Here is a 12,769-nt window from a genome sequence, read left to right as displayed (position 1 = left end):
CTAGGTTAGGGACCCTGTCACAGTAGTACTAGTGTTAGATAGGGACACAGCGGACGCTGCGTTCTCCGAGAAGAGATTTGGGCTCAAGTCTGTGCCCCAAAGAGACAGAGACTATTTCCAGGGTGGGATCCTCCCTGGTGGACCCTCGTGCGAGGAAACACTGGATCAGACGGGATCACCAAGCGGCAGATCCTTTTCGAAGTTGCTTGCAGGCCCGAGTACAGGAGCACTCGGCAGGTACCTTCCTAAGTGCACCAACATATCCTATACATAATATCATTACACATAGTGGCAGCGCTGACCACGGGACAAAGGGGTTAGGCTGTGGACACGGTGTGGGGGTACACGGTGGTGGGTAGGTATACTCCTAGTGGAGTGAAGGACACTTGGGACTGAGTTATATTGTGGAGATACCCTCTAGGGGAAGTATTAGTATTATAAGTGTGTGATTATTCTGCGTTATAGTAAAGTGGTTATATACATTCCTGTGTATGTGGTTATTGTATATGCGGGTCCTATGTAGGCAACCTCCTACATCCCTAGAACCCTACACAGGTGGAGGCGCTGAAACCGAGAACGTTCCAGAGGATAAACCCCAGGCTCTCACTGGCGGAGGCTCAGGCCTCCTGTGAGCCTGACAGGTATAACGCACCGCACCTGGTAACACATAAGTTTCCACTCACACACGGTATCTGTGATTGGGATAGAGGGAATACTCATTACATATGTAAGGTGAAAATGTACTTAAAGTGAAGCATTACCTTTTTTCCACTTTCCAATGCATGTACTGTACTGCAAACATCATATATGTGCATAACTGATGTAAATAATGCATTTGTAACCAAAATAAATATAGTAGGCTTTATTGAAATAAAATCTTTAATGTCAGCTGATTTTTTTACTAGTGCTGGCAGATACAACATGGATGAACAGAAAATTATTTAAAAAATATGTAGGAAGGATGAAGGAGAGGGCATATCTTCTACTGTACAGTATTTTTACTGAAAGGGCATGAAGGTGAGGTGCATTTATTTGACTGACTGATATATTTTTGGGACTTTGATTTGTGACTTTGGTGAAAACAATACAATACAATACTGTACAGTAGTGTTTTACATTGCTGTGCTTCCTTAGGCTGCGCGTATGGTGCCGGCGACGCGACGTGTGATGTCACCCATCCCCGCTAGCGAAAGTTATATTTCGCTTTGCGCCGGCGTTGCGGGCTCCCGGGCATTTGATTTGTTCGGGGGCTGTCACATGGGGCGACAGCCCTTGAAAAATCAAATATTCCCGGCTTCCAAAGTCCGCTCCGTCACATTGCCGCCGTCGCGCTTACTATAAGGTCCTTACTCAGGTCCTTGACCAGCTTGGCTTACAGTGATGAAATTCACAGCCTCTATGTGCTGTACATGTAGTTTCCCCGCTTGATCAGAGCTCCAGCACAGGTAGGGAGTCTGTTTAGCTGGTGCTGAATGGCACATGCGTGAACTGCAGTTTCCCTGCTGTTTCCCTCTCGCCTTCTCATGCACACTCTCTCTCTCTTTCTCATGCACACTCTCTCTCTCTCCTTCTCACGCACGCACTCTCTCTCTTTCTCATGCACACTCTCTCTCTCTCGCACAAACTTGCGTGCACACTCTCGAGCGCACTCTCACTCAGTCACGCACGCTCTCACTCAGTCACGCACGCTCTCACTCAGTCACGCACGCTCTCACTCAGTCACGCACGCACTCTCTCCCTCAGTCACGCACTCTCTCCCTCAGTCACGCACGGACGCACTCTCTCCCTCAGTCACGCACGCACGCACTCTCTCCCTCAGTCACGTACACACTCACAAACACAGTCGCACACCCACACAGTCGCACACCCACACAGTCGCACAGTTGCACAGCCACACTCAGTCGCACAGCCACACTCAGTCGCACAGCCACAAAGTCGCACACCTACACTCAATAATACAATAATGCAGTGACCCGGCGCTAGAAGTGACAACAATACCCCAGTCCAATGATATGTCCATATAGTTTGGGAAAGTTCTCTTAATGTTCAATTGAAAACGAAGTGGTGGTTCAGTTGCTAGCTGGTGCTTCAAAATTCCACCTGCAGTATAATAGACAAAGGGAAAGAAACCATTGCGCAGCCACAAGTACCAACAGACGACTCCAAAAAGGGCTTAAAAGTAATAAACTTACAAAAGTATTGTGTCTATGTTCATTTGAGAGAATCTGTGCTTTTACCAACTTCTTATTATTTATTTATTTATTTATAAAATATTTTACCAGGAAGTAATACATTGAGAGTTACCTCTCGTTTTCAAGTATGTCCTGGGCACAGAGTAAAACAAATAATACATGGTTACAAATACAGTTACATAAATGAACAAGGTATACATTATATACAAGACATTGCGTGCACAGTTAAAGAAAATATATATTATGAGCGTATGAAACAGTTACAGACCAGATTAAAGTGTGAGACAGCCTTAGATTTGAAAGAACTTAAGCTGGTGGTGGATATGAGAGTCTCTGGTAGGTTGTTCCAGTTTTGGGGTGCACGGAAGGAGAAGGAGGAACGTCCGGATACTTTGTTGAGTCTTGGGACCATGAATAGTCTTTTGGAGTCTGATCTCAGGTGATAGGTACTGCATGTGGTAGGGGTGAGGAGCTTGTTCAGGTAGCTGGGTAGCTTGCCCAGAAAGTATTTGAGGGTGAGACAGGAAAGGTGAACTTTGCGCCTAGACTCTAGTGATGACCAATCTAGTTCTTTGAGCATTTCGCAGTGATGTGTGTTGTAGTTGCATTGGAGAACAAAACGACAAATTGAATTGTAGAGGGTGTCAAGTTTGCTAAGGTGGGTTTGAGGAGCCGAGCCATATACTATGTCTCCATAGTCAATAATTGGCATTAGCATCTGCTGTGCAATACGCTTTCTGACCAGGAGACTTAGGGAGGATTTGTTCCTGTAAAGTACCCCTAGTTTGGCATAGGTCTTGGTTGTCAGGGTATCAATGTGCATCCCGAATGTTAAGTGGGAGTCAAACCATAAGCCCAGGTATTTAAAACTAGTGACAGGTGTTAGGGTGGTTTTAGCGTTGGTTCTAATCAGGAGCTCAGTCACTGGAAGCTTTACAAATTTAGTCTTGGTCCCAAATACCATTGTTACAGTCTTGTCAGTGTTTAAAAACAGTTTGTTTTGGGAAATCCAGTTTTCGAGTCTCAAAAAGTCAGACTGAAGTATGTGTTGAAGGTCAGAGAGGCTATGGCTGTGTGCATACAGGATTGTGTCATCTGCATACATGTGTATTGAGGCTTCCTTACAAGCTGTGGGAAGATCATTAATGAACACTGAGAAGAGTAGGGGCCCCAGAACAGAGCCTTGCGGGACACCACAGGTGATATCCAGGGGGTTGGAGTTAGAGCCTGAGATGGACACATGTTGGGATCTTCCTGATAGGTAGGACTGAAACCAGTTTAAAGCATGTTTCCCTATTCCAGAGCTCTGGAGTTTGTTAAGCAGGATAGCATGATCAACTGTGTCAAAAGCCTTTGCAAAATCTAGGAATACTGCACCAGTGAGTTGTCCCCGTTCCATTCCACACTGGATTTCATTGCAAACTTTTAGCAGGGTAGTTACGGTGGAGTGTTTGGGACGAAACCCAGACTGGAATTGGCTAGGGAAATTTGTCTTGGTGTAGAACTCGCTTAATTGGGAGTGGACACATTTTCCCATAACTTTGGATAGAATTGGGAGAAGTGAGATTGGCCTGTAGTTTGAGACAGTGTTTTTGTCCCCACTTTTGAAGATTGGGACAACTCTGGCAGTTTTCCAGGTCTTAGGGATATGGCCTGCAGACAGGATAGAGTTGACTATGGACGCAATTGGTTTGGCAATGGCTGGGGCACCAAGTCGTAGGAACCTAGATTGTAGTAAGTCGGGTCCACATTGGCTGCTTAGTTTTAGTTTGAGGAGCGCTTGTGTAATCTCCTCTTCAGATACTGGGCTAAATTGAAAATTGTGGGCAGTGTTGGGAGGGGGTGGGACTATAGGGGTACTCCCAGGATGAGATTCAGGTTTGGGGTTTGTGCTGCGTTTCGCTAATAAGTTAGTGGCACACCCCACAAAGTAATCATTGAATGCATTTGCAATGTCAGTGGGGTTTGTCAGAGTAATATCCCCCTTAGTGATATTACTTGGTTGTTGATGGTTAGGAGGCTGGAATATATTGTTGATAACCTTCCAGAAATTAGCTGGGTTTGATGTATTCTGGAGGAGATTGTCAGAGTAATATTGTGCTTTTGCATGCCTTGTTTGCCTTGTGCACACGTTCCGCAGGCATCTGTAGTGATTGAGATCCTTGGTAGTGCCAGTTACTTTGTAGCTTTTCCACAAGGCATCCCTGAACTGGTAGAGTGCTATAAGGTCAGGTGTAACCCATGGAAGGTGGGCCCCCCGTACCCTTATTTTGCGTAGTGGAGCATGGGTATCGCAGAGTTTTAAGAACTCGGATTGGAAATAGTCGAGCGCAGAATCAGGGTCGGGAATTAAATCGATTCTGTGCCATGGGCAGTTGGTAAGGTCATCCAGAAACTGTTGTGGGTTAAAGTTTTTAAATGTTCTAGTGAGGAGAACTTTGGGGCTTGAATGGGGCGGTTTAATTTTCCTTACACAGTACACTATTGCATGGTCACTGAAAATGTCAGGAAGGATGCCAGAGGATTGGATTCTGCTGGGGTTTGAGGAGAGAATCCAGTCTAGCAAGGAATGGTTATGCGACTTCAGGTTTATTCGTGTGGGTTGGGAAATGAGTTGCGATAGGTTAAGTGACTTGAGTTGTATCTGGATTTTGTGGTTTTTAGGGTCAAGCCAATTGAAGTTGAAATCCCCAAGAACTAGCAGCTCACTCTTCTCATTCAGAGAGGAAATGGAGGCAAGAAATTGGGTGATATCAGTCAAGGATTGTAGAGGGGCTTTAGGGGGGCGGTAGATGCCAGCAAGCAAGATGGGCTTAGAAAAGGGGAGGCAGATTTTGCCAACTAGAGTTTCAAAAGAGGGTGGACTTGGTGGGCAATGTAACAGTGTAAATTGTAAGGTGTCTGCAATATAAAATAACACCCCTCCTCCTCTCTTTGACCTATCTCTCCTAAAAATGGAGTATCCCTGAATGGCGATATTTGCATCAGGGGTTTTAGAGGATAGCCATGTTTCTGTAAGAACGATGGCTTTGGGTTTATGCATAAGGCACCATGCCCTTAGTTCGTCTAGTTTGGGCAGCAGGCTCCGGATGTTTATATGGGCGACAGATAGCCCTTTTTGGAATTTAAAGGTGGAATTCTCAGGGGCATGGGACAGAGCTGAAATGGGAGGACCTGGGTTAGTTTCAATATCACCTGCTAGAGAGAGTAATAGTATGAGAAGAAATTTGGGTAGTTGTTTACAAGTTGTAAATTTGTGGTGTTTTCCATTAGAGTGAGCAGTGGTTGGTGTGCTGGTTTTTAGAGTTCTCCACCAACATTCAGTAGATAGTGCAAGGCTTTTGAGTAGTCCAGGGTGTATGGTGATGTTGGGTGTGGGCCAGGATGGAGGAGTTTGTAGTGGATAGAGGGAGTAACATCTCCATGAGGCCAGGAGAAAGAAAAAAGTTAGAAGACATAGCAGGTTCATGATGCCAGAGGTAGGCAGTGTTGCATGGAGCTGTTATGAGCAGAGTGAGTGTTTGCAGACTAAACAGCAGGGGTGAACCTGTACCTTGTCATGTGTTTTGCTGCATTGCAATGCTAGGGTCAAGTCAGGGTTTCAGTGTTTTGTGCAGTCAGTTTTGGGAGAGGCTGCAGTGAAAGAAGTTGTAAAGGGGTGGGGGGTTAAACTATGCAGGCTAACAAGCATGGGATCATAGTGTGATCTGAATAGCTTACCATTTGTTGTCTTGAGTTAAAGAGTTTGCAGAAAGAAGCAGTCCCCAGTCACCTCTAGTCAAACTGTAGTCTAACTGTATCACTTAAAAAGCTCACTTTAAATGCCTCACTTCTCCTGGACCTCACGAATCCCCCGTGTTGTCAGTCATACGTCAGCTTACTCTCCTGTTAACTCACAGCCTGATCACTCAAAGGTGATCTCTGTGGGTTCCCGGAAAGGAAATGACATAGGAGATGATGGTGCAGATTGCTAAAAACTTTAATAACAGTAAAAACAGTAAAAAACAGCCAAAGGCTTACTCACATAAACCGTGCTGTTACAGAACAACTGACAACGTGCCGTCCGCAGCTTGTTAAGGTGAGGGGTAGTGAACACTGGGCTGATCGCGCTCTCACTGCTCTCAGTTCTAGAGACCACCGCCTGTCTTCGCGCATCCCACTGGCCGTCACGCGATGGCGCCCCCTCCACTCTCCTTGCTACCGGACACTTCAGCAGCTTGTTAAGGTAAGGGGTGGTACAACCTGGGCTGATCGCGCTCTCACTGCTCTCAGTTCCAGAGACCGCCGCCTGTCTCCGCACAACTCACTGACATCACGCGATGGCGCCCCCTCCACTCTCCTTGCTACCGGACACTTCAGTCTCAACTCCACCCTCTCCAAACGCGTTTCGTGACTCAAAGTGGTCACTTCATTATTGTATTATTGTCTGTTAAATGAATTTGTGAGTTATTTGTTAGGCAGGGACCCCACGTCAGCTTTTATCTAATCACAAGTAGATTTATTATCACTTACATTGTAATTACACATTTAATAGTCACAGCGCTGAGCTTTAGGGTACTAATTCACTATTCGCACACCCACACACAGTCGCACACCCACACACAGTCGCACACCCACACACAGTCACACACACACACTCAGTCACACACACACACACACTCAGTCACACACACACACACACACACACACACACACACACACACACACACACACACACACACACACACACACACACGCAGAGAATGCAGTAGAAGAGCACCTCCTCCTCCCCCATAGCCCGTAGCTCACATGCAAAGTTCCGCTCTACTGCAGCAGCAGCAGCAGGCTGGAGGAGGGAGGAGAGAGGAGGGAGGGAGGAGAGGAGCGGAGGGAGAAGAACCAGGAGCTGCAGTGCGGGCGGAATCACTGCTGTAGCTGCTGATTGATGGTGCGCCCGATCTCCCCGTTCCCCCTGCCATCTGTTCCGGTTCCCCCTTCCCCCTTACCTGCATTCCCACTCAGTTAGGGACCACAATGAAGGAGGTTGCAGTATTGATGAGGTGCGCACGCACACACACCGCCCCCTGGTGTCCGTACTCGCGAAGCACGCGTACGTACACAGGGGTGTAGTGCAACTAAAAATAAATGTACGTACTTGCGAGTGTACGTAAAGCGGGTGTACGTAAAACGGGGTATGCCTGTACTTAGTTTTTCACACATGGCTTCTCCATTTTGGCTTTATTTTTGTTAAATAAATCATGACACGGTGTAATATGTCATGTGTTGTTTTTCATCTGAGGTTGTATTTACCTAATTTTAAGACCTGCCAAGGAACAGATGATTGTTATGTCCTGATATGTAAAACCATGGAATTCAAAGAGGGTGTACTTTCTTTCTCACACAACTGTACGTCTAACATCTAAGAATGCCCTTTATACCTCAGAAGTGGGCGTAGCTACAAAGTCTGTCCTATCACCAATAGGCATCAAGCGGAGGCGTACCTAAGGTGCTCCAAGCACCAGAATTTAAAGAAAGTTCTTTAAACAAGGGAATTACTCAAACTACATGAGTGGTATTCTTAAGTCCAAATAAGTTTTATTATGAATACCATGCAAGAAAAATGCAGAGCTATGTAGCCCTGGTAAGAAATGGGGCTATAGTTCTATCCTCCTCCTGTGTGTAAACTCTGCTAAGGGCAGATTGCCAGGAGATGACACTGGGTTGTGTAAGTGAAGGTAGGTCATGTGACCCTGTGTCCAATCAAGAGATGCAGGGGCGGTGCCTACTGGAGGTTACATAAAGCAGTGTCACTTCCTATTTAGGGCACAAGGTAGTGTGTGTTACAAGTGTGTGAAGTTAAGTGATAGAGTTGGAGGAGTGGAGTGATCAGCTCATGAGTAGAGCTGATCCAACTATAGTTTAGTGAGGTGGACCAAATACCTCTCACCCTGCTTAGGGGGTGAGGGAAGAGTTAGCCCCACTCTGGATGCCCTTGATCCAGAGTGGTGGCAGGGAGGACCATCACAAGGGAGAACAGTTGGTGGACTGTGTATGAACTGTACCTGTTGGCTGCTGCTGCTGCCCTGCTGAGAATAAAGACTGCTGCTTATAAAGATAACCCTGTGTGAGACTGGAATCTCTCATGCCTGTGTGGGAAAACTCTGTGGTAAGGATTCCACCCCGCATTCCTTGGGTTTATATAGATGGAGGCGCTGCACCATTGAACCAGAACGAAGGCATCCACCCCAGTAACCTGTTCCTGTTATCCCCCATGTCATCGCGGGAGACTCAGGCCCTCCTGTTGCCAGCAGGTATGCACCACACAAAGACATATAGCCAGACCCCAGAACACCTTAGGGGGCCCGATCTGCGATTGGGAGGGGGAAGAGGGGCTATAGCTAAATGAAGCCTGCATCATTAGTAGTGTGGTAGAAGAGATTCAGGAGAGTAGCACGCTTTATTTAAATGAATCTATTCCTCAATGATTGGTCTCAAGTTAATAAAAATTATCAAAAATCTTTATTATTAATTCTCCATATCATAGGATTATAAACTACATAATAGATGATGTAAAAACATTATTTCGATCATGTAGGGGATTATGTAGGAGTGTGCTAACCTTCTTGTCCGCCCCTGAGGTCAAAACAGACACCTAAGTTATGACTGTATACCTGGATCCCATCCTTGATGAAAAAATCATTATCCAAATAAGTGTATATCCACATGTGGAAAAATGATACCTGTTAACGTAAAGGCAACTCATAATAATTTAAAAAAAACCCTATAGAAATTGAGAATAAATAAACCCCCTCATTGAGACCAAGCGGGCTTAGTGTCTGTAGGTTGAAAATCCATTTACACTCCTTCTGGAGGAGCCTTTTGTCTCAATTTCCCTTTCTAGGACCCCATGGTGCATGTTCAATACCAATAAACTTTAGAGTTTCGCTATCTCCGTTATGTGACATTATGTGTCGTGCCATAGGTGTATCTAAACTATTCAGAATAGAGCCGAGATGCTCCAATATCCTAGTCTTAAACCTCTGGTGGGTCTTGCCCACATGCAATTTTCCACAGCAGCATACTGTACAATCAAGTATATGACGCCTGCAATTGATCAAGTCTCTGATAATGTTCTTTATTGGTTGTGAGAATCAGAGAATTCTTTTGTTGTTAGTACCTATTTGTAGGCTTTACATCTGCCACATGAGTATGATCCAAGTGATCAAGGTCCTAGCCACGTTCTTTTTGATTTTTTTGAAAGTGGCTATGTACTAAAATATCTTTCAAATTGCGACTTCTCCTACACATCATATTAGGGAATGGTTTCAGGACCTTTCTTAGATCTTGGTCATCCATCAGAATATGCCAGTGCTTCTGAAAAATATGATTGATCGTACCCCACTAATTATTAAACATACTTATGAACCTTATAATCTTGGTATCTGTAAAAGATTTTTTAAAGAGTTCATTTTTTAGTAATTGTGGCGGTAACTGCCTTTTGTACACTTTCCTGATGTTCCATTTTGTGTGTCCACGTTCTAGGAATCTACTACTCATCCCGGCTGCTTGTGACTTATATTCAGTTAGTGCCAAACAGTTTCTCCTGAGGCGTGAAAACTGACCGGTAGGAATAGCTTTAATAATATGTTTGGGGTGGTTGCTATTGGCACTTAGCAGACTATTTATCGCCGTACTTTTCCTGAAAATCGTAGTTTCTAATTTACCATTTTTCTCTTTAAAGATGATAAGGTCCAAGAAGTCAATACTCACTTTACTGAGTTCACAGGTTAGTTTTAAGTTGTGTGTGTTCTTATTCAGGGTCTCCATAAATTCATGCATCTTCCGTACCCCTCCATAGTATTAGTATGTCATCTACGAACCTTATCCATAACTCTACATAGTTTGTATATCTCTCCAGGGCCTCGCTGAAGACCACTGTCTCGTCCCACCAGCCCAGATGTAAATTGGCATAGGTGGGAGCACAAGTGGTACTCATTGCGGTGCTCTGAATCTGTTTGTAATACTTCTGATCAAACAGAAAGTAGTTTTTGGTCAGGGTAAGGACCAATAGTTGAAGCATAAACTTGTTATGTTGAGTCAAATCTCATCTCCTAGATTTTAGAAAGTTAGCTACTGCTTGCATTCCAACCTGGTGAGGGATGCTAGTATAGAGCCCCTCAACATCTAAACCCACTAAAAAAAATTCTGGGACTACAGTGACATCCCCAAGTTTTAATAATACATCCTTTGCATCTCAACGGTATGAGGGGAACAAACTAACAAACGGGCATAACAGATTATCTAGGTAAATACTGGCATTAGATGTTAAGTTTTCAATGCCGGAGACTATCAGCCTACCCGGAGGGGTATCCTCCCCTTATCTATTTTTGGTCGTTGATAAAATGTCACAGTTCTCGGCCTTTCAAGATAAATTAAATCAAATTAATTCTTAGAGATTACTTTGTTAGTTAAGCCTTCTTCTAAAATACGTAGAAGTTCTTTCTGAAAGTATATTGTTGGGTCACTGTCTAATATCATATAACATGTTCTATCTGCTAATAATCGTGTGCACTCTGCAGCATACATAGTTTTGTCTAAAACCACCACATTGCCGCCTTAATCTGATGGCTTGATCATCGTCTGCAAGATCCTTCAGTGCTGTATTCTCCTTAGAAGTAAAATTATATTCACTTGTAACATTATTTAGTCTCTCAAGATCTTGCGTGACTAATCTTGTTAAAATATCAACGTGTGCACTTGTCTCATGTGGTGGTGTAAAGGTGGATCTCTTTTTGAGATCAGTGAAGGGACCTTCACCCGGGGGTATATTACTTTCATCTAAGAGGCTACCCAGAATTCTAATATTTGCTAGACCATTAGGATCAACATCCTAATTGGACGGATTCATAACACTCCTCTGATGTCTTCTGGTGAAAAATGTATGCAGGAGTAGCTTCCTTGAGAACAAATTCAAGTCTTTTACGCACTCAAACAGATTAATTTTACCTATAGGGCAAAACGACAAACCCCTTGATAAGACGCACAGGTGATCAGCATTCAGTATTTTTGCTGACAGATTAATTACCTGGGTTGTTTCATTTTTTGTTGTTGTTTTTGTTGGGTTTCTTGTTCCCCTGAGCTCTGTACCCCCAAACACTTATGTCCCCTTAGATAGTCTCCCGATCCCCTCCTTGTCTTCCTCCTATGATGCTGCTGGCATACGGACCCACTTGATCTAAAAAAAACTAGTTGCAATATTCGATGTTATAGGATTGATGGAATTACAGTAATGAGGGTTGATCGGTGGTCGGATCATGCTCTGAATCACTCGCCGAGCACACCCATTCTGTCGATAAATTGAGTATTGGGTTTCAACAAAGTACAGGAGGAATGCATATTCCCAAGAAAGAGAAGTGCGGGAATGAGAGGTAATTCTCTGAATCTGGGGGGCAGCTGAATAAGGGAAAATGTGAGGAAGTAATTATTTGCAGAAACGGTGGTAGATTAATGGAATAGCCACCCAACCGACATGGTAGCAGCTAATACTGTAAAGGAATTCAAGCATGCTTGGGGTAGACATAAGACTGTACTAAATATGGAAGACAGCCAAAAATCAAAGAGGATCTAGCATTTTAAAGTAGGTAGGTAAATGGGCAAACACAGTGGGCCAAGTGGTTCTTATCTGCCATCTAATTCTGTTTCTACTTCATTATGTTTTTTTCCCCCTTCGGTTGTTGTTTGCACAGAGTTTGATTTCCTTGTATTACTCGATTCTAAGATAGACAGCACTTGAGTTACCATATGGCCTGCAGGGGAGGTGGTACCTCCTTTCTGGTTTGCTACTACTTAATGAATAACATACTGTATATAGCACTGTTTTCCCCCTCTCTGGAAGATGTTGCTGCTACTACAGATGTTTTTGGTGCTTGCATACCTGTGAGGGCCCAGGAGAGCTGAGCAGTCCACATTGTAGTGGGGTCCAGGACAGGCTTTTGATGAGCTCAGACTTTTCCCATGATGTCAGCTTCAGTGGCTCCAGGATTCCAGAGACAGTCCCCACTAAAGCAGACTTCTTTCCTCCCTTGCCCAATGGACTGAACACTCAGACAGGGGTATATAAAACAAATGGGCTTTATTTGAGCAGTTGTTAAGCACTGGATGCATGGGTCACAGAGGATTCCAGCCTCTGGATGGTGCGTGGCTCTCTGTTATTCTTGAGGCCTCAAATCTTGCAAGGCTCAGCCAGTCCTGGAGGACTGACTGGCCTGGCTCACTCCCAGCCAGGAGAAGCAGTACACACCTCCTTTCCTTAGGAGGGGTGGAACTCGACTGACTACAAATTTGCACTTCCTCCCTGAGGCTCAGAAGGGGAGGGCACATGATCTGCACCATAATAAGCGGCACACAGATTCCTATGTCTCCACCACTCCTGTCACTCAGGGAGTCAGAATGAAGGGTGGGGGGGGGCGGGGGTTGTCGATGCCCACAGGATTGCCTGCCACAGCCTGTAGCTATCAGGACTTACATGACAGGAGGCAGAGAGGCAATCTGGTCCAGCCATGTTACACATATTACTGCATGTACAGTATAGATAGGGT

Source organism: Ascaphus truei, chromosome 3 (assembly GCF_040206685.1).
Source record: "Ascaphus truei isolate aAscTru1 chromosome 3, aAscTru1.hap1, whole genome shotgun sequence".
Classification (NCBI taxonomy): domain Eukaryota; kingdom Metazoa; phylum Chordata; class Amphibia; order Anura; family Ascaphidae; genus Ascaphus; species Ascaphus truei.
Note: the sequence above shows the minus strand (reverse complement) of the source record.